Source organism: Erythrolamprus reginae, chromosome 5 (assembly GCF_031021105.1).
Source record: "Erythrolamprus reginae isolate rEryReg1 chromosome 5, rEryReg1.hap1, whole genome shotgun sequence".
In the NCBI taxonomy this organism is placed as follows: Eukaryota; Metazoa; Chordata; class Lepidosauria; order Squamata; family Dipsadidae; genus Erythrolamprus; species Erythrolamprus reginae.
This window is the reverse complement of record NC_091954.1, coordinates 51,112,134-51,132,566: the sequence shown is the minus strand read 5'-3', so window position 1 is coordinate 51,132,566 and position 20,433 is coordinate 51,112,134.

Sequence of the window (20,433 nt, the reverse complement as noted above, 5' to 3'; positions counted from 1 at the left end):
ATTGGAAGAATGAGTCTAGCCTAGACCTAGTAGATTTGGCAGTATTTGATGCCATTAATCATGGTATCATAGTGGACTGCCTATGAGGATTAGGAGTTAGAAGCACTATTTTGTGCTAGTTTCGCTCCAATCTGAATGGATGAATTCAGTAGACAACAAAGAGAAGAGTGACCTAGCTCATGGTTATCCCAATGAAGTGTAGTATCTATATTACAGAGTACTCTCCATATGATTTAATTGCAAGGAGAGATTATCTGTTGGTTTGATGTGAGATATTATTGTATATACTCACCCCAGACTATATTGGAGATGTTCTGGAAATCCTGTAAAAATGACAAAAGCGGTTAAGGTTTGGATGGAGTAGCAAGCTCATATTAAATTCTAGCAAGAAAGAGTTGCTATTCATCCATTAATATCTTGGCCTTCCTGAAACATTGATTCCAGATGTGGTTTTGGACAGGATTGTGCTTCCCGTAAAGGAGCAAATTCATGGCTTAGAAATCTTCCCGAACTTCTGTTTCTGCTTGAGTTAAGGGAAACTTTGTCTTTGATTCTTCTTCCATCTCCTTCCAGCAACGGTCCATGTATTTGATTGATAAACCCTAGTACTATCAAAAAGACTCTCGGTGGTTCACATGCATCAACTGAAATACTGTAAAACAACATCTATAAAATAATATAAAAACTATGAGCTTAAGCCAAATAATTCACATAATTATCAACCAATCCATAACATAATGCCTCTGGTCCCTAACCATTAGGCAATGCAGATGGTTACTGTGGTCAGTGATAAGGCCCACTTCTATGGAGTCTATGAGGAGCAAGACAGACGTTCTCTCTCCTTCCAAATCATGACAAAAATAACCCACAAAAATTCCATGTCATTTTTTTTCATGTCCAAATCTCAATTTTGACTGGAAAACATTTAAATAAGATGCTTTTTCAAGGGTGGTCTGTCGTTGTATCCTATCTGCTGTTTTAGTAACTTCTCTCAAAACGACAAGTTAGAGATGACAGGATAGGAAATAATAGTTTTATGTGTTTGCTGGGCTCCAGTCATCAGTAAAAGAAATTAGAGATTTGGAGGAGAGAGGGGAGGAGATGAGAGAAGAGAAAGAGAGAGAAGGAGGGAGAAAGAAAAAGAAAGAGAAGGGGGAAAGGAAGGGAAGGAAGGGAGGAAGGAAGGAAGGAAAGGAGAGAAAAGGGCTAGAAAGAGAAAGAGATATGGGGAGGGGAGGGGAGGGAAGGGAGGAAGGGGGGAGAGAGAGGGAGAGAAAGTTAGAAAGAGAGAAAAAGAGACGAGGAGGGAAGGGATGGAAGGAAGGAGAGGATAGAGAAAGAGAGAGAAAGAAAGAAAGAGAAAGAGAGTGGGGAAGGGAAGGAATGAAGTGAGGGAGGGAGGGAAGAAGATTATAAACGGTAAAATAGCATACATAAAAGATAGCAAAGAGTTTGAGGTCTCCGGGAAGTAGCACAGTTCCCTTGATAGAGTTAAAGAAACAATGCATTTTCCCTTGTCAGGACATGTTAGATTGCTTGCAGCCTCCCTCGACATTTGCAGAGACATTCCACAACCACAGGATCATCTTATGACTTTATGATGAAATTTAAGAACAACACACCTTCACAGCATTCTGGAAGCAGGTGAAAACATGGTTCTGCTGAAAGGTCATTGGGGATGAATTGTATACAGTAGCTTTCTTAACTTCAGTAAGTTTAAGGTGTGGATTTCAAGTCCCAGAATTCACCAACCAGCACACATCTTAAATATGCCAAGGTTGAGAAACACTAGTATACAGCAACACTATTTTCTATAATTCCATATTTTTACTAGTTCTTACTTGAATTCATTTTATTCTGTTTATGCTTTATCATCTCAATTTTGCAAGCTCTCTCCTTGCAGAATTTGGCTTCAGCCATTCAGATAAATCTAACAAGCCAAAAACAAATAATGTGGACATTTGTTTATCTTTTAAATATAAAGACTAAATTTGTTTCCTAATTTGTTTCTTTCAAAAGACAATTTTAGAGGACTACTTCATATCAGTGTATGAAGCTTTCCAAAGCTTGCTTGTATTATAGAAAATTACAGATAGAAAACATTGCACATATTTGACGGATCTGTAGAAAGTAAATTATGTGCATAATTTATCAAATAAATTATTCTTACTGTTTTAGCTGCCAAATTTTGGCAAATTATAGTTTCAGCAGAATAATTCAGGAGAATATATAGCACATGCTCAACAATGATTGTATGACTGAGCTTTCTCTAGATAGGCCATGATGAACTAATACAATGGTGCCCAGGATTTTGAGGTGGTCAGCCTATTTGAAATTTTGACATGTCAAAATTGGTCTTCTCAAACAGTGACTGCCTTTACCCATCTTCAAAATGGTTGAAATGGGAAATTATTTACAATTATTTACAACGCACTAATCAGAACCAGTGTGACTCAATAGTTGAATTGTTGGACAAAGAATACAAATTCTAATGCACCATGAACCATATAACCCTATCAGACCATTTTGATTTACCCCAGTCTTCATCACTAGGTTGTAGAAGGAGTGTGGTGTATACTGTCCTGTTCATGAATGAAAGGTGAGATATAAATTACATAAATGATCAGAATACTTCTTTCTATCACACTTTCTTCAAGATGTACCTATTTGGGCAAATTGCCATAGAAACCATTGAGTTACAATTAATCACTGTTTTTACTTTCTAGAAATAGAGAATATCCCAGGAGATTCATGGAATTAAAGCAATTGCTGGGAGAAGTATCCCATTCATTTATTTTTTAAAAAATGTAAACAGTTATTTAAGAAAAGGAACGTGGTGGGCATGGAAAAAAGTACCCCTGAGAATTCCAGCATGCACAAGTATAATAATAGGGATCCTAGCAATAGCAGAAATTGAGTTTTCTTATGTACTGTATTTTCAGTGTATAAGAAACATTCCCCCTCCACAAATGGTGGAATTGTCTGTGCATCTTATAAAGTGAATGTTGCCAAAGCCCTGCCCACCTGCTGGCCCCTATCCTTCAGCTTCTGTCTCCCAGCAATTTGCCTCCTTACAGCAAACAGTTTGGTCAGCTTCAGCACAACCTGATTTAGCATGAGCAACTGATTGGCAGTTGGAACGGCCACCCGGAATACCCTATCAGGCTGTGGGAATCACCATTGCCTGTCACCACCCATCACTGCTTCCACCTATTTCCATCTCTGTTTGCCCCAGTTTTGGCCTCTACATACCTGTTTTTGGCTTCTGTGTGCCCCATATTTTGTGCATTCCAGATATGGGGATTGCCACCAGCTATCTCCATCACCTGGAATGGGTTGAAAATGGAATGCACAGAGGCTTAAAATGGGGCACATGGAGTGTGAAAACAGGACCTGTGAAGACTGAAAATGGGGCACACAGTGATAGGTGGCAACAGGGATGGGCAGCAGTGGCAGCCATGGGCAGTGGCGAGCCCCATAGCTGGGTACTATGTACGTTGGAGGCAGATCCAACTGATTTGATCCAACTTTTCAATCTGCTTTACTTTGCATTTGGAGACCTTCTGAGGCACAGAAATTTTGGAAGACTTGGTAAATCAGAAGGGCATCCTAAGTGATAGTGTGGTGGAGAGCAGCTGCCCATCGAGGCAAAGGGCTCCCACATTAATCCAGTGTGAAAGCATCCTGTCATGTTATTCTTACAGGGTGGGCCCGAAGCCACAACTAGCCACAAGAGACTTGGAAGCAGAATTATTTAAGCAGTATATACCTGATCCAAGAGTGTGGAATCCCATATTTGCTGCAGAGAGAATCCTCAAATCAGTGATCTAAACTTTTATAGCAAAGAAGGAAGTTCCAGATGGAACTTAGTGGAAACTTTGAGAAAAAGAGTTGGAAAGTGAAAAAGAAATTGCCAAGAAAGAGACTAAATACAAGGAAGGGCTTGAATAAAATGAGAGACTGATGGTGAGTGTGTGAGAAGAGAAAGATGGAAAATAACACTCCCAGGGGAATTCTATAAAAATATAAGAAAATTATTTGAACCAACAAAGTTCTATCAAAAGCCAAAATGCCAGATTCGTGGAGGGAAGCATACATCACCTTGGTTGTGAAAGAAGATGCCGATACATCTTCTGTGGTCCAATTTCATTGTTGAACGTAGATTACAGTGATCTCTCGGTTAGCGCGGGGGTTACGTTCCAAGACCTCCCGCGCTAACCGATTTCCGCGTTATATTGGATGCGGAAGTAAAACCACCATCTGCGCATGTGCGCCATTTTTTTCATGGCCGCACATGCGCAGATGGTGGAGTTTGCGTGTGGGCGGCGGGAAGACCAAGGGGAGGTTCCTTCAGCCGCCCAACAGCTGATCTGCTCCGCAGCGCGGAAGCAGCGAGGAGCCGAAGATGGGGTAAAGGCAAAGGGGAAACCCCATCTTCGGCTCCTCGCTGCTGCCGCGCTGCGGAGCGGATCAGGTGTTGGGCGGCTGAAGGAACCTTCCCTTGGTCTTCCCGCTTGCTGCTTGCCAGTCCACACACGCCCCCCTGGATGAGCCGGCCACAGGGGCGAGGGGTGGGGATGAAGGGGCAGGACTTCCCGGGCGGAAGGCATGCTCGGCTCTGCCGCTCCAGCCCCTTTCGGCCGAGCAGCCAGGGAAGTCGAGCCAGGCGTGGCGGCGGCCTGCGCCGATGTTCCCCGCTGCGACGGAAGGCAGTCGCTTGGCTAGGGAGGCTCGGCCGAAAGCGGCTGGAGCGGCAGAGCCGAGCACGCCTTCCGCCCGGGAAGTCCTGCCCCTTCATCCCCACCCCTCGCCCCTGTGGTCGGCGGGAATGAAAGGGCAGGACTCCCTGGGTGGAAGGCGTGCTCGGCTCTGCCGCTCCAGCCGCTTTCGGCCGAGCCTCCCTAGCCAAGCGACTGCCTTCCGTTGCAGCGGGGAACATCGGCGCAGGCCGCCGCCACGCCTGGCTCGACTTCCCTGGCTGCTTGGCCGGGGAGGCTCGGCCGAAAGCGGCTGGAGCGGCAGAGCCGAGCACGCCTTCCACCCAGCGATTGTTCCGCTGCCGCCAGCATGGCCTGGCTGGCAGCGGAAAATGTAACGGAGCCCACGGGGGATTCGCCTTCCTCCCACCCGCAGCCGAGACTGATTGTGGGCTCCTTCGCAACCTCGGAGAGCTTCCGGGGCAGGGAGGAAAGCGAATGCCACGGGGCTGGGCTCGGCTCCCCCCTCGGCTCCCCCCCTTACCAGCCCCGCCGCGGAAGGCTCCATTCTGTTCCCTGCCGGCCCGATTGAGCGGCCGGCGGTCTCCATTCAGGGAACAGAATAAAAAAAAATTTTTTTTAAAAAAAAATTTTTTTTAAAAAAAAAATTTTTTTTTAAAATAATATTTTAATATTTTATTTTTTAAATAATATTTTTTGAAAAACCGCGTTGCAGCATTTCGCGCTAATCGAGAACGCGCAAGTCGAGGGACCACTGTACAACATTTTTGTTAATATTATAGCAGAAAGAACAAAGATAACATTAAAAAAAACTGTACATTTTGATCAAAATGGCTTTCTTCCAACAAGACAGATTAGAACCAACAAAAAATATATTTTGAATACATTAAGTATTATGAAAGCAGCACTTGTTTTCCTGGATGCACAAAAAGCCTTTGACATTGTAAATTGGCAGTATATGATTCGGCAAATTAAGGAAACGAAATTCAGATAAAAATTTGAACAGATGATTGAAACAATATATTCTTCTCAGAAAGCCAATGTAATAATAAACTGTGATATCACAAACCCATTTCAAATAACGAAAGGAGTCCAATAGGGATGCCATTGTCACCCCTACTTTTCATCCTGACCTTAGAAACATTATTAAATAAAATCAGATCAAATTTAACTATTAAATAAACTAAAATGAGAAAATAAGAGTATAAAATATAGCCCTTTCCTGACAACCTAGTATTCTTTTTGGAAGACCCTCAGGAGACAGGACCAATTCTAATAATGGAAATAGAAAAATATGGGGTGGGGTGGGGTGTCAGGCCTCAGAATTAATAAGCAAAAACCCCAAATTATTAGTTAAAAACATGACACTAAAACAGAAAGAAACCTTAGAAGAAGAATTGGGATTACAAATTACTAAAAAAAATATTTAGGAGTTAATTTAACAGCTATATGCTTCTCAATTAAAGAAAACAATTATATGAAATTAGTCCAACAAATAAAAAATGATTTAGAGAGGTGGGTGACATTGTAATTATCTTTACTAGGTCAGATAGCAACCATAAAAATGAATATTTACCAAAATTACTATATCTATTTCAGACTATACCAATATAATTGGATAATTTAAAAAAAACGATTTGAATAAAACGATGTTGAAATTTATATGGCATGGCAAGAAGCTGAGAATAAAATTAATTGACTTACAAGATAGTAGAATTAGAGGTGACTTTGGGCTCCCAGATTGAAGACTACAGTGTTCCCTTGATTTTCGCGGGTTCGAACTTCGCGAATAGCCTATACCACGGTTTTTCAAAAATATTAATTAAAAAATACTTTGCGGGTTTTTTTCCTATACCACGGTTTTTCCCACCCAATGACGTCATATGTCATCGCCAAACTAATAATTTTTGCAAATAAATAACAAAAAAAAATTGTTAATAAATAATTATGTTTATAAATATCAGGATCACTAAGTGTCTTATTCAATGGTGAGTACCAGTAATAATGGTAAGTAAATGGTTGTTAAGGGAATGGGAAATGGTAATTTAGGGGTTTAAAGTGTTAAGGGAAGGCTTTGTCCATAGCCAAAAATGGTGTATTTACTTCTGCATCTCTACTTCGCGGAAATTCAACTTTCGCGGTCGGTCTCAGAATGTATCACCCGCGGAAATCGAAGGAACGCTGTATACTATAAAACTGTAATATTGGTGTGGTTCAGAGAATGAGTTAATTTGAGGAATAGAAGGATATTGACATTGGAAGGCCATGACCTGCAAAAGGGATGGCAACATTTCTATGGCACAAAGAACATAAACCAATTTTTTTTCCCATAGACATATGATTAGAGATTCATTGATGCAAATACGGCAGGAGGTAAAGAAAAAAGGGAGGCCTGCTCGACCAAAACAGGTCATGTAGGGAGTCGTGCATGTATACACGGGAAAGCATGGGGTGGTTGAAAGTGCATGTGCATGGAGCAGGGCAGTGGGACAGCGGGCATCATGTGCAAGGGGGTAGGACACATGGTGGTATTGAAGTATGGGTGTGGGTAGACACATGCTTGCATGCACATGCACATACTTTCAGCATCTGAGAAAAAAAGGTTCACCATCACTGCACTAGACCATGCCCTCAAAAAGTGGCCAGAATTGAGACATGGGCATAAGATGGAGGAGATGGCATTAATTGATCTTGTAGATTACTTTTGTCATGATGTGGAGAGAACAGCTTTCTGTATTATTGACCACAGTATCCTTCTAATTGTGTACAAGATAGTGATCATGTTTTCCCGAGGAGATGAGAGCAGAAAGGAAGGGAGGGAAAGGGATGCACTACTTCAATGGTCCGTAGTAATTCAACTTTCTATCATCAATCCAATCATACTACTTTCCCCATATTCCATAATAATCTGAATCTTTTTGTCCTTTAAGTTCTATTGTTCTATTTGTCTATCTCTGCGCATTCAATTTTTTAAAAAAATATCAGATTCTCAGTGGGTGTTTTTGGTTTCTCCGACATTTTGCATATGAAATCCTAGCAGCGTTTGTAATATGTAAAATCAAATACTTAATACTTTTGTCATCTTGTCTTTTTAATATTCCTAATAAAGAGTTCTGGGGTGAATTCTTTTTCGGATTGACTGAGGGGGCTGAGAGAGAGTGAGTGGTCCAAAGTCACACAGGCGCTTTCATGATTAAAGGGAGTTAGAACTCCTAGTTTCCCAGTTTCTAGCCTGGTGTCTATTCTATTCTAACCACTAAACCAACTACCATTTATTTGTTTGTTTGTTTGCTTATTTATTTATTTATTTAGTTAATTAGTTAGTTAGTCCAATACACAATACATATTGAAGAGAATAGACAAGTAGTAATATATATATATATATATATATATATATATATATATATATATATATATCAAGAATAGTCCTAAAAATGCGAGTTCCAGGTATATGTGTGAATGATGAGGCAGCAGCCATCTCGATCACCGGAACATAAAAACTTTAATAAAACAACTTAGCTTTCGTTAGCGTGCTGCTAACTTCGTCAGAGTTTTAAAATGCCGTGGGAGACAAACACATTTATAAAGCATTACTCAGTCTGCTCATAGCCCGCGTCACTGGGCCACACCCTTCCCTCCCCTCTGCAGCAAGCCTAATTGTAGGCTTAATCATGCTGGTTAAAGGGGGAACTACCGCTTTTACTCGTGTCTGTTGCTTATTTCCCTCCCCAAGGGAGGAGGTGGAGTTACGAGGCAATGCTTTAGAGGTATTTGATATTACTTCCTTCCACCCATTACCGTTGTTACTTTCTATGGTGGTACATGTCTGCTCTTGCAATTTTTTTGCCCATGCCCTCGTCCTAGGTCTGCACTGTTCTAATCCCCCCTTGTCCCCTGCGTTAAACCTGCATTGTGCCCCTCCCCCTCTACCTCCGTGTTGCTCCAGTATGTTCCCTTGTTTCCCACTAGGGGTTGCTCCACCCTCATTTAGCTGGTTTCTATGCCTGACCTGGAGAATTCTGTTAGGGGCTTTATCCAATCCTAATGACCTATCTCCTTTAAGTCGTTGTTGGTGCCTTAAAGCCTGGTATGCTGATGGCATATCAATATGTCTATTTAAAGAATTTTCGTTGGAGAACCAGGCTTCTTTTAGGAGGCGACCTCCCTTGGTTTCATCTCGCGCCAGAATCTCAGTTCCCTGGAAATCAAAGCCATGATCCTGCTCCTCCATGTGTGTCCAAATCTGGGAGCGTTGTTCCTGACGTCGGACCGCCAATTTGTGTTCGTGTATACGAGTTCTCAATCTTTTAGCCGTTTCACCCACATAGTGGTGCGCACAATTATTGCAGTTTATACGGTAAATTACTGAGGAGGACTCCTCCTTCACTAAGGTTTCCTTCGGGCGCATTACTGATTTTCTCAAAGTTTGATCCGGCCTGTGCGCTACTTTGACCCCATGGGGTGCCAGTATGCGTGCGGCTGTTTCGGATACCCCTTGTATGTACGGGAGTACCCTCCACGCTGATGTTTCGTTTGCGCTTTCAGTAGGTTGTCGGGGTCTGGGTGTGGTGCACCGTTGAATAAAAGCTCTCGAGTAGCCATGACGTATAAAAGTTTGGTAAAGATACGCTCGTTCTTTTTGTTTGGCTGCCCGTGTGCTACAGTGAGTATTGATTCTGTTAAATAATGTCCGTATACAGCTGACTTTATGTGCGTTGGGGTGATTGCTTTCGTTGTGTAACATGCGGTCCGTGCTGGTGGTCTTCCGGTATACCTCCGTGTCGATGCTTCCATCTGGGTTCCGGTTGATCTGTACATCCAGAAAGGCCAGTTTACCATTGGCCTCCTCCTCCATCGTGAACTGAATATCCGGATATATGGAGTTGAGAATTCCCATGAACCTAATTTTATCACGTTGTTTAATGATGGTAAACGTGTCATCGACATAGCGTGTCCAGAACTTGGGTTTGTATATTTCCATGGCTTCTCTTTCCAATTGCTGGAGAACTGCTTCTGCAATCACGCCCGAAATTGGGGATCCCATCGGTGTGCCCTTTACTTGTTCGTATATCTGGCCGTTGAATGTAAAGTATGTTTTTAGGCAGAATTTCAATAACTGGATGAGGTCATCCGTGCTGGGGGCCTTACAATGTCTTGGTTCTGTTGTTGCCAATAAATTGTTAATAGTTTGAATTGCTAGATCCTGGGGGATAGATGTAAATAGTGAAATAACGTCAAATGATACCATTACCTCATCTTCCTCCACCACCACCCCTTTAAGCTGTTCTAAAAAGTCTGTAGCCGAACATACGGTGGTGGTGGTCCCTTCAATCAGACATTGTATTTGGCCATGTAGCCATTTGGCCAAACCAAATGTAGGGGTACCACGGAGAGAAACAATGGGGCGTAAGGGTACCTCCGCCTTATGAATTTTGGGTAAGCCATAGAATCGTGCCATGGCTGAATCTTTCGGACGGATCCTTCTTATCACTTCCTCATCCAATTTGCCTTGTCTCTTAAGTTTGTCCATCATTTTATTAATTTGGTTTTTGAATGATACCATGGGGTCTTTATCAAGAGGTTGGTAAGCACTCCTGTCATTAAGAAGGTTGTGGGCTTTGTTGTTGTAATCTACCCTATCCATAATTACAGTTGCCCTACCTTTATCTGCTGGTAGCACCATGATCGAATTGTCCTTCCTTAATTCTTGGAGGGCTGATGTTTCTGATGTTGACAAAGTCTTACATGGTCTGTGATTGGCAAGAAGTCCTGTTATACGTTGCCTAATGGAGTTCTTTGTTTCCTCTGTGGTTTCAATCTGATGGACGGTTGACTCCAAAGCTGCCGCAAAGTCAACTACCTTAGCATCAGCCAGGTTGAAGCCAGCATCCCGTTGTAAGATCCAGGTCTGAGTGTCTGTAAGAGTCTTTGAAGACAGATTGTGCACCAGCGTCTTCTCTGTCTGATGGATCCTGCGTGCACATAGTAGTTCTGTCTTTTTCTTGAGCGTGTTGAATTTGTGCCTGCGTGCTTCCCATGATAGTTGAAGTATCCTGTGGTTTAGGGTGCTGAAGCAGATGTTTGTCAATAGCTTGTAACACTGTATGCGGCACCGTTCAATGGTTGCCGTTTGTGCGTTGATCTGCCTATGACAGTTGTTAATCATGGCATATAGCATTCTGGTCTGGAACTGGCGAACCGCTGCGCATCCCTCCGGTGTGTTAACTGCAGGTCTTTTTTGTAGCGATCTAGGTGGTAAGCCGTTCCGGATACAGCTGTGAAGGAAGGCCAGTTTTTCATAGTTGGTTGCCTTCCGTTTGGCATGTGTCTCCCACTGGCGTGCATAATGTAGCGTTCCACGCCCATATTCATCAAGAATAGTCCTAAAAATGCGAGTTCCAGGTATATGTGTGAATGATGAGGCAGCAGCCATCTCGATCACCGGAACATAAAAACTTTAATAAAACAACTTAGCTTTCGTTAGCGTGCTGCTAACTTCGTCAGAGTTTTAAAATGCCGTGGGAGACAAACACATTTATAAAGCATTACTCAGTCTGCTCATAGCCCGCGTCACTGGGCCACACCCTTCCCTCCCCTCTGCAGCAAGCCTAATTGTAGGCTTAATCATGCTGGTTAAAGGGGGAACTACCGCTTTTACTCGTGTCTGTTGCTTATTTCCCTCCCCAAGGGAGGAGGTGGAGTTACGAGGCAATGCTTTAGAGGTATTTGATATTACTTCCTTCCACCCATTACCGTTGTTACTTTCTATGGTGGTACATGTCTGCTCTTGCAATTTTTTTGCCCATGCCCTCGTCCTAGGTCTGCACTGTTCTAATCCCCCCTTGTCCCCTGCGTTAAACCTGCATTGTGCCCCTCCCCCTCTACCTCCGTGTTGCTCCAGTATGTTCCCTTGTTTCCCACTAGGGGTTGCTCCACCCTCATTTAGCTGGTTTCTATGCCTGACCTGGAGAATTCTGTTAGGGGCTTTATCCAATCCTAATGACCTATCTCCTTTAAGTCGTTGTTGGTGCCTTAAAGCCTGGTATGCTGATGGCATATCAATATGTCTATTTAAAGAATTTTCGTTGGAGAACCAGGCTTCTTTTAGGAGGCGACCTCCCTTGGTTTCATCTCGCGCCAGAATCTCAGTTCCCTGGAAATCAAAGCCATGATCCTGCTCCTCCATGTGTGTCCAAATCTGGGAGCGTTGTTCCTGACGTCGGACCGCCAATTTGTGTTCGTGTATACGAGTTCTCAATCTTTTAGCCGTTTCACCCACATAGTGGTGCGCACAATTATTGCAGTTTATACGGTAAATTACTGAGGAGGACTCCTCCTTCACTAAGGTTTCCTTCGGGCGCATTACTGATTTTCTCAAAGTTTGATCCGGCCTGTGCGCTACTTTGACCCCATGGGGTGCCAGTATGCGTGCGGCTGTTTCGGATACCCCTTGTATGTACGGGAGTACCCTCCACGCTGATGTTTCGTTTGCGCTTTCAGTAGGTTGTCGGGGTCTGGGTGTGGTGCACCGTTGAATAAAAGCTCTCGAGTAGCCATGACGTATAAAAGTTTGGTAAAGATACGCTCGTTCTTTTTGTTTGGCTGCCCGTGTGCTACAGTGAGTATTGATTCTGTTAAATAATGTCCGTATACAGCTGACTTTATGTGCGTTGGGGTGATTGCTTTCGTTGTGTAACATGCGGTCCGTGCTGGTGGTCTTCCGGTATACCTCCGTGTCGATGCTTCCATCTGGGTTCCGGTTGATCTGTACATCCAGAAAGGCCAGTTTACCATTGGCCTCCTCCTCCATCGTGAACTGAATATCCGGATATATGGAGTTGAGAATTCCCATGAACCTAATTTTATCACGTTGTTTAATGATGGTAAACGTGTCATCGACATAGCGTGTCCAGAACTTGGGTTTGTATATTTCCATGGCTTCTCTTTCCAATTGCTGGAGAACTGCTTCTGCAATCACGCCCGAAATTGGGGATCCCATCGGTGTGCCCTTTACTTGTTCGTATATCTGGCCGTTGAATGTAAAGTATGTTTTTAGGCAGAATTTCAATAACTGGATGAGGTCATCCGTGCTGGGGGCCTTACAATGTCTTGGTTCTGTTGTTGCCATTTTTAGGACTATTCTTGATGAATATGGGCGTGGAACGCTACATTATGCACGCCAGTGGGAGACACATGCCAAACGGAAGGCAACCAACTATGAAAAACTGGCCTTCCTTCACAGCTGTATCCGGAACGGCTTACCACCTAGATCGCTACAAAAAAGACCTGCAGTTAACACACCGGAGGGATGCGCAGCGGTTCGCCAGTTCCAGACCAGAATGCTATATGCCATGATTAACAACTGTCATAGGCAGATCAACGCACAAACGGCAACCATTGAACGGTGCCGCATACAGTGTTACAAGCTATTGACAAACATCTGCTTCAGCACCCTAAACCACAGGATACTTCAACTATCATGGGAAGCACGCAGGCACAAATTCAACACGCTCAAGAAAAAGACAGAACTACTATGTGCACGCAGGATCCATCAGACAGAGAAGACGCTGGTGCACAATCTGTCTTCAAAGACTCTTACAGACACTCAGACCTGGATCTTACAACGGGATGCTGGCTTCAACCTGGCTGATGCTAAGGTAGTTGACTTTGCGGCAGCTTTGGAGTCAACCGTCCATCAGATTGAAACCACAGAGGAAACAAAGAACTCCATTAGGCAACGTATAACAGGACTTCTTGCCAATCACAGACCATGTAAGACTTTGTCAACATCAGAAACATCAGCCCTCCAAGAATTAAGGAAGGACAATTCGATCATGGTGCTACCAGCAGATAAAGGTAGGGCAACTGTAATTATGGATAGGGTAGATTACAACAACAAAGCCCACAACCTTCTTAATGACAGGAGTGCTTACCAACCTCTTGATAAAGACCCCATGGTATCATTCAAAAACCAAATTAATAAAATGATGGACAAACTTAAGAGACAAGGCAAATTGGATGAGGAAGTGATAAGAAGGATCCGTCCGAAAGATTCAGCCATGGCACGATTCTATGGCTTACCCAAAATTCATAAGGCGGAGGTACCCTTACGCCCCATTGTTTCTCTCCGTGGTACCCCTACATTTGGTTTGGCCAAATGGCTACATGGCCAAATACAATGTCTGATTGAAGGGACCACCACCACCGTATGTTCGGCTACAGACTTTTTAGAACAGCTTAAAGGGGTGGTGGTGGAGGAAGATGAGGTAATGGTATCATTTGACGTTATTTCACTATTTACATCTATCCCCCAGGATCTAGCAATTCAAACTATTAACAATTTATTGGCAACAACAGAACCAAGACATTGTAAGGCCCCCAGCACGGATGACCTCATCCAGTTATTGAAATTCTGCCTAAAAACATACTTTACATTCAACGGCCAGATATACGAACAAGTAAAGGGCACACCGATGGGATCCCCAATTTCGGGCGTGATTGCAGAAGCAGTTCTCCAGCAATTGGAAAGAGAAGCCATGGAAATATACAAACCCAAGTTCTGGACACGCTATGTCGATGACACGTTTACCATCATTAAACAACGTGATAAAATTAGGTTCATGGGAATTCTCAACTCCATATATCCGGATATTCAGTTCACGATGGAGGAGGAGGCCAATGGTAAACTGGCCTTTCTGGATGTACAGATCAACCGGAACCCAGATGGAAGCATCGACACGGAGGTATACCGGAAGACCACCAGCACGGACCGCATGTTACACAACGAAAGCAATCACCCCAACGCACATAAAGTCAGCTGTATACGGACATTATTTAACAGAATCAATACTCACTGTAGCACACGGGCAGCCAAACAAAAAGAACGAGCGTATCTTTACCAAACTTTTATACGTCATGGCTACTCGAGAGCTTTTATTCAACGGTGCACCACACCCAGACCCCGACAACCTACTGAAAGCGCAAACGAAACATCAGCGTGGAGGGTACTCCCGTACATACAAGGGGTATCCGAAACAGCCGCACGCATACTGGCACCCCATGGGGTCAAAGTAGCGCACAGGCCGGATCAAACTTTGAGAAAATCAGTAATGCGCCCGAAGGAAACCTTAGTGAAGGAGGAGTCCTCCTCAGTAATTTACCGTATAAACTGCAATAATTGTGCGCACCACTATGTGGGTGAAACGGCTAAAAGATTGAGAACTCGTATACACGAACACAAATTGGCGGTCCGACGTCAGGAACAACGCTCCCAGATTTGGACACACATGGAGGAGCAGGATCATGGCTTTGATTTCCAGGGAACTGAGATTCTGGCGCGAGATGAAACCAAGGGAGGTCGCCTCCTAAAAGAAGCCTGGTTCTCCAACGAAAATTCTTTAAATAGACATATTGATATGCCATCAGCATACCAGGCTTTAAGGCACCAACAACGACTTAAAGGAGATAGGTCATTAGGATTGGATAAAGCCCCTAACAGAATTCTCCAGGTCAGGCATAGAAACCAGCTAAATGAGGGTGGAGCAACCCCTAGTGGGAAACAAGGGAACATACTGGAGCAACACGGAGGTAGAGGGGGAGGGGCACAATGCAGGTTTAACGCAGGGGACAAGGGGGGATTAGAACAGTGCAGACCTAGGACGAGGGCATGGGCAAAAAAATTGCAAGAGCAGACATGTACCACCATAGAAAGTAACAACGGTAATGGGTGGAAGGAAGTAATATCAAATACCTCTAAAGCATTGCCTCGTAACTCCACCTCCTCCCTTGGGGAGGGAAATAAGCAACAGACACGAGTAAAAGCGGTAGTTCCCCCTTTAACCAGCATGATTAAGCCTACAATTAGGCTTGCTGCAGAGGGGAGGGAAGGGTGTGGCCCAGTGACGCGGGCTATGAGCAGACTGAGTAATGCTTTATAAATGTGTTTGTCTCCCACGGCATTTTAAAACTCTGACGAAGTTAGCAGCACGCTAACGAAAGCTAAGTTGTTTTATTAAAGTTTTTATGTTCCGGTGATCGAGATGGCTGCTGCCTCATCATTCACATATATATATATATATATATATATATATATATATATATATATAAAGAAAAGGATAGAAGAAAAGATATAAAAATAGGAGAGAAGATATATGAAAGGAAGAAAATATATATGAGATAAAGGAGAAACAATTGGACAGGGGACGGAAGGCACACTAATGCACTTATGTACGCCGCTTACTGACCTCTTAGGAACATGGAGAGGTCAATTGTGGACAGTCTAAGGGAAAATGTTGGGGGTTGAGGGTTGACACTACTGAGTCCAGTAATGAGTTCCACGCTTCGACAACTCGATTGCTAAAGTCATATTTTTTACAGTCAAGTTTGGAGCAGTTAATATTAAGTTTGAATGATATTAAGTTTAAATTTTTAAGTTTGAGTAATATTAAGTTTGAATGATCTCTTCAATGATATGAAAATTATTCTTCATTAAAACTTGTTATTATGTTTCTTAGTCAACTGCCAAGTGACAGCTTTAAGATCTTGAACTTCAGAAGGAAACAAACTTTAAAAATATGTCTTGTCTTTTCTTATTAGGATCTCTCTCCGTTCCTCTCTCTCTTTCAATGTGTGTGTGTGTTTATTATGTCCTCAGCCTCTACATTACATCATTCCTGTGTACAATCCTACTTTGTTCCTTTAGAATTCCCAACCCACCTGGTGTGATATAATACTTGTTGCTCATTTTATGAACTACTACAGCTAAAACCCAATGAATCCTTAATTATAGAGTAAAAGGCTCTCTACTACAATACTTCCTGTCTCTCTCTCTCTTAGGGGATTTTCAATGGGGTTAGAATTCAATATAGAGTAATTTTATTTCCTTGTGGAGATTTACACAGAAACCATGACCTGTTTATGCTGATATTACAAAACAAGCTCATCATTATTAAGGAAGAGGAAAGGGATGAATTCTTGCATACAAAATAGTTTTCATATAGGCAATGAACAATATATTCTTAAATTACAGTACAGCACTTAGGTTATGTGTCAAGACAAAGACCCCATAATATCCAAATTAACACAAGTAAAAAGGAAGTTAGATAAAAATCACAGTTTCTCTGGAAAGCTATACCAAAGGGTCTACATAACCTTTTAAAACTTTCTGTTAAAATGCTGGGATTTAAATGCATGAAAGGTAATAAACAAAAAATAGAAAGTATTTTTTAGATAAAGTTGCACCAAGAAAAAGTGTGTTTTAGGTAGTCTTGTAATTGAACAGAAAAAAAATATAATAATGACAAAATATAAACAAAATTATTAAAATGGAAAATATTGGGTGGTGTGAAGTTTATTTTGAAATGATCTCTTAACACATTAGAATAATATTCAACGTTGTGATACAAGCCAGATTTCAATTCTCTTCTTTATATATTGCTATTTTCTCTTTCCTTTCAATGCTATATGACTTTTAGCTTTTTATAAGTAGCCATAGACTTGTAGTTTAATTCTCACTGCTATTCAGTTTTAGTAGCTCTCACTGCTGCTTTCTTGGAGGGATTTGTGACAAATGTTTGCAATGTTGCCTATATCCATGATATTGATGACAGTATAACTAGTTTAAGATATTATCCAATTTTATGTCTTTATTTGCAATGTGTATACACACATTATACAGAGAGGTGTAAAATGATTTAGTATGTTATTTCCATTGGTCTGTACTCTTTAAAAAAAAAGCAGAAAAAGCAAAGGAAAAATGAACAGAAAATTATTTCCATATTCAACATGAGATTGTATAATAAAAACAAATATCCGTCATGTAATTGTGACTCACATCCTTACAGTGGGCATGTTCCAGATCCCACATTGTTTTCAGTTCATTTGACAGGAGTGCCCCTTATTTCCTGCTTGGCAATCTAGTCCAACCAAACTTTTATTTTGCCTCCCTGTTTCCCCCACTTGAAATCTAGCATCTCAGACTACCAAATGCATGGTAAAACTAACTACTTTATTTAAATATATTTCCTTTTTCCAAATGTAAAGTTACCCATTAATAAATTACTGCCTGTGTCCCCATTTCTTTAGTTTTCTTTCAAGTGTCATATTTATATGTTATGTGCTCAGCCTTGTTTTTTCTCCATGACAGACTTCCAAGTTAAACTTGAAAGTTCCAGGAAAGTTCAGAAATTATTTAAATCACTCAGAAGCTATGATGGGGAAGAGAATAGAATTTATTTGTGTAAGATACGTTGCAGTGTAGCCCAGTTTTAATTCTCAGCTCTCAGTAGGTCAGAATATAGAAAAATGTGGTTATTTGCCTGAAAATAGAAATCCCTTTATTGCAGAAGTAATACCAATATAGTATTCACTAAGACTAACCCAGTAGATGTCTTTCTACCAACTTCTACTCATGTACTTTGGACTCAGAAAATTTGCTGAGAAATTTGCAGAGACATATCTTACTGTTTTCAAATGGGCTTTGACAACTTAACATTTGTGTCTTACTATATCTATTTTGGTTCTAGTACAGTTTCCATCCAAATTCTTATTTGCCTTTTCTTGAGAGGGGAAGAACAATATTAGTAGAAGAATGAAAGAATATTATGGTGGCTGAAGATGACATCTGTTCCAGAAAGTTAGGTACGATTTATATAAGGGGTAGTATATAATTGCCAAGGACGCGCTGGCTCACTGGCCAAGATGCTGAGCTTGTTGATTGAAAGGTCGGCAGTTCAAAGGTTCAAATCCCTAGTGCCACGTAACAGGGTGATCCCACATTACTTGTCCCAGCTTCTGCCAACCTAGCATAAAAATGCAAGTAGAAAAATAGGGACCATCTTTGGTGGGAAGGAAATAGCATTCTGTGCATCTTTGGTGGCCACATGACCACCGAGACGTTTTTGGACATCGCTGGTTCTTTGACTTTGAAATAGAGATGAGCACTGCCCTCTAGAGTCGGGAAAAACTAGCACATATGTGCAAGGGACACCTTTACCTTTACGTAACTGCCAATAGATTGCATATATAGTGCCACTTTCCTATTTCCGTGGCTCTATTTTGGTATTGTTGTGGTTGGCTGTGGCCCAGCTCCTGCCCCAGGGAATGGGGAGGTGGATGCAGGGGAAAATTCAACATGTCACAGGCCTGTGTTATTGCTGACAGAATCAGTTCAGAGTTTAGTTTCCTCGGACGAAGAAGAAGGTGGGAGTGACTCGGCAGAGGAGGGCTTGGCACACAGCCAAGGCAGTCAATCTTATCTTCTATAGCTTCAGATGATGACATTTTGGACCCACGCAAGCGCAGAATTATGCGTAGAAGAGACCAAGTAAGAACATATTACAGGAAATAAGGGAGGCCACCTGTGTTTGGGTCGGGCTCCAGTAATTAGGGCTGCTGCTATAAATAGCAGCATGTGGATTTGCCCATTGTGGAAGAATATCTGTTCGCAGTTTCATCAGGAATCCTGTGTGCTGGACTTTGTTGCTTTTTCACGCCTTTGAAACCAAAGCAGAGCAACGTGTGTGTGTGTGTGACTCACTTCGTTGGAAGAAGAAGGGGTGTGAAGTTTCTCCACTGCTGCTGACTAAGTACTTAATGACTGCTTAAGGAAAATTGTACAGACTACCGGGTTGTTTTGGGAAGAGTTCTCTTTGCAATAGAAAAAGAGTGCTTAGTTTATTTTGACTTTTGTGATAAAGAACATTGTTTTGAATTTCTAAACGTGTGTGTGTCTGAAATTTGTACCCTTGAATTTTCAGGAGGCTCCTATCAGAGAGCCCGACAGAACAGGTATAATGTAGCATGATTGAAAGAAAAAAATATATTGCTCATATACCTCAGGAGATGTGAAATGTAGAATAGCTACAGCCAAACATTAGAAGTATTCAGCGGTAAGGTATTTCAAGATCAGCATCTTACATCAATCAGTCACTGCTTTTATTTGATTTTATATATTGCCAGTCTGATCACAAGCCAAATTAGATTTAGGGAAGAGATAAAGGAACCATCTGGAAAAACCAACTTGGAACTTTTTATATTATTGCATTTGCACATAATGTGCATGCTGATATCCTGGCATGTTAATCTATTTTTCCCCAGTCCACCCCCCCCGCCCCCCCCCCGAGCCCTGCCACTCTAAGTGCAAATAGGCTTGTTGATATTTTTAAAAGGTTTATGATATGTTCTCTGCAAGTTAAACTTTTTTTTAGCTTAGGTTTAAGATATACTTGGTGTTCTTTCAATGTTTTTTTCCCAGACATTTCTTTACTGGGCTAGGTAATAAATGTATTAGTTGGAAATGTTATTATAAAATGTGATAAAATAGAAGTTTGAATTTCCAAAAAGTTATGATTGGGTTTATTCAGAGAATAAAGTAGTTTGCTATACAGATTTTGTCAGACTAACCAGATTTTAAGAGTCCTATCAAAAAATCCCAGGATAACTGCACCGATATGAACAGATACATGACAGATCTTTCTTCAACACTGTTCAGTTTGGGTTTTACATTCCTCCCACTTATGACTGTATGACTGTGACTTGTTGCTTGTATCCTTAGATTTTTATTAGTATTGATTGTTTCCTGATTGCTTAGTTGACCCCTATCATTAAGTGTTGCATCTCATGACTCTTAACAAATGTATCTTTTATTTCATGTACACTGAGAGCATATAAGTATACCAAAGACAAATTCCTTGTGTGTCCAATCCTATTTGCCCAA